This window comes from Monodelphis domestica, chromosome 1 (genome assembly GCF_027887165.1).
Source record: "Monodelphis domestica isolate mMonDom1 chromosome 1, mMonDom1.pri, whole genome shotgun sequence".
In the NCBI taxonomy this organism is placed as follows: domain Eukaryota; kingdom Metazoa; phylum Chordata; class Mammalia; order Didelphimorphia; family Didelphidae; genus Monodelphis; species Monodelphis domestica.
The window spans coordinates 172,432,840-172,435,884 of NC_077227.1; the positions used below are offsets into that span (position 1 = coordinate 172,432,840).

The window sequence follows — 3,045 nt, forward strand, 5'->3', positions numbered from 1 at the left end:
CTACAAAATTTTGCTTCTCTTGTACAATCCTTATTGAATTACCAGATAGCAAAAATCTCAGAGAGATAACTAATTCATTAGATGACAGAATCAAGAGAGGATAAAAGACTGAATCTAAAAATTATAAAATGTAATAGCAAAACGTTTTGTAGTTTTACATAACTTAGAAAAAAACAAACTCAAAACTACTTAATGGAAAGGCAACATTATATATGAAGATTCCAAAAACCCCTGGGAGTTTTAGTGGACAATAAGCTCAAAACAAATCAACAGAATGGCTTAATAACTAAAGAACATAACATATTGAGGTATATCTCTTAATATGATGCATACTAGTTTTTGTGATCTTACCCAGCTTTTGATTTAACAATTCTCTAATGATGGGTCAAATACTAAGCCAGAAGCTAGAAATATAAAGACAAAAACAAGACTCACTGCTTTTAAGGGGCTTAAATTCTACCAGGAGAAACAACATGTATAAAAATATGCCAGTAAAATATGTAAAAATTAAACCCTAAGTAATTTGGGAAGTAAAGGGAAAACGAACAACCAGAGGAGAAATGAGAAAGGACTTGTGCAGGAAGTAGCACTCCAGTTAAGCCTCAATGAGTAGATTACAAGATGTGCAAATGAAGAAAGAAAGCATTCCAAGAATAGTGAATAGCCTGTACAAAGGCACAAAAGTGTGAAATAGAATTTGCAATTAGGAAACATCAATTAGGCCAAGTTGTATATGGCACAGTGCAAGAAGGAGGAATGGGTAATCATCCTAGAAAAATAAATTCCAGCCAAACTGTGAAGGGCATTACATGACAAAAGGAGGATAGGCTTTATTTTATCCTAGAGGCAAAAGGAAGCTACTGTAGCTTTTTGAGCTGGACATGGTTAGAACTATGCTTCAGGAATCAGTTTTGAAATTCTATGGAAGATGGGAAGGACATTAGAAGCAAGGGGACAATTAGAAGACTGCTGCAATATGGTAGGGGAGGTAATGTGGACCTAGGTTGATTAATGGCTGTCTGGGTAAAGAAAATGCTCATATAAGACAAGATATGAAGCTGGATCACAATTAGTACAAATCACCTAAAGAGGCCATATAGTTTTGAATTTGCACTTTTCAAAGTAAAAATAATATAAAGTCATTGGTTCTATTTCAATGGCAACAAGCATTGCAAATTCAGATACTACAACTGCTTCAGGAGATAGATTACATTACCCACACTAACCAGAACCTAGTTCTAGAATCAACAATACTTGGCAAATTAGATATGGGAGAAAAGGAAAAGTGAAGAGATGGGGATGACTACTGTGCAATTCAAATGTTGTTTATATACTTTATATTCAGTTCTTTAACTCTATTCTGCATTTGATGTAAAAATCAAAGACTCTTCTGTCTCTAAGTGGAAAAGCTGTTGAGTTTTGGCTCTGGTCAATTTTCTGTCTAAAACCAAAGCCATTTCCTTTACTCGATGTCTCCTCCAGTTATATTTCTTCTTTTCCCTGGGTATCACAGAGTGCTTATTTCTTTCCATCATGGACTACGATCATTTCCTAGCCATTTGCCTTCCACTGCACTATCCCACCATCATGACCACTAAATTCTGCAGTCACCTGGTCATCTTTTGTTGGGTATATGGTTTCCTCTGGTTCTTGGTCCCAGTAGTCCTTGTCATTCAGTTACCATTCTGTGGTCCAAATGTCATTGATGACTTCTTGTGTGACCTGGGGCCATTGCTGGACCTGGCCTCAGCTTGTGTCCCAATCCCAGGGACTGTTCTCATATGTGGCACCATGAGCTCCCTCCTCATCTTTGCCATCTTCTATATCACTGGATCTTACACTTTGATGTTGAGAGCTATGCTTCGAGTATCCTCAGCCCCAGGCCTTCTAAAGGCCTTCTCCACCTGCTCTTCACATCTGGCTGTGGTTCTTCTATTCTATGGTTCAGTCATGATGACATGAGAGTCCAGGATCAGGATTAGCAGAGGGTATGCAGAAATTTACTACCTTGTTCTACTCTGTGATGACCCCTCTCTTCAATCCCCTTATTTATAGCCTCCAGAATAAGGAGATGAAGGGAGCCTTGAAAAAAGTCCTGGGAAGTGCTTGAGAACTATCTGTTACCATTAATAGGCAATCCCAAGGTCATTTTTAGTCTTTCATCCAGATCTGTGATTTCATTGTGGTGGGGAGCTTCCTGGAATGGAAATTCCCTTCTCTGATATCTATTGCCAATTCATCCAAAATCCAAGGTTTTAGTGAAAGATGGCATCTGGGAACATTGAGAGTTAAATGGCTTTCCCATTGTTACATAACTAATGTATGTCAAAGATAAGAATTAAATTTGAGTTATATTGACTCCAAGGCTGAAGTTTTTTAATATTAAAATAATAACTAACTTTTATGTAGCACTTATTCTGTGTAATGCCTTGTGCTAAGAACAACTTTTATCGTATTTGATTCTCACTGCCCAAGGAGGTAGAAACAATTGTGATCCTTCTCTTATAGATGAACAAACAGAGGCAGAGAGGGGTGAAATGTCAAAGGTCACATAACTAGTTAAGTATTTGAATCCAAATTTGAACTTGGGTCTTCCCAACTCCAGACCCAGGGCTCTATTCACTATGGTGCCACTTATCTGCCTCTTTCTTCTGTGCCATATACTTACAATTAATTAACAACTGATAAATTCTGAAGATGGAGGCGTAGAAGGAGCAGAAGTTCAGACCTCTGCGTACCCTTCCTTATGAATCACAAACCAAGTACACCTACGGAACTGCAAATCAAACCTAACAACAAGACAGAGCCAAGGAAACCTCATGCTGGACTCAATTCAAAAGGTACAGCCCCTGAAAAGCCAGAATCTGAGAACACTCAGGTTTAAGGGGAAGGCAGAAGGAAGGTCCCAGGACCTCTCCTCCTCACCACAAAGAGTGCTGAGCCTCCAGTAGCAGCGTGAACCTCTGGGAAGGCAAAGGTGCTGGTCTGGAAGGTGTACCTTGAGGACAGGGCTGTGCCAAGCTCAGAGCATCAAACACAGATGGC

The 3,045-nt window shown here is 39.0% G+C and overlaps 1 pseudogene; it reads left to right on the forward strand.

Moving 5' to 3' along the window:
- Window positions 1–756: 756 nt before the first annotated feature.
- Window positions 757–2,760, forward strand: LOC103099718 (olfactory receptor 11H12-like; annotated as a pseudogene).
- The last annotated feature ends 285 nt before the right edge of the window (window positions 2,761–3,045 follow it).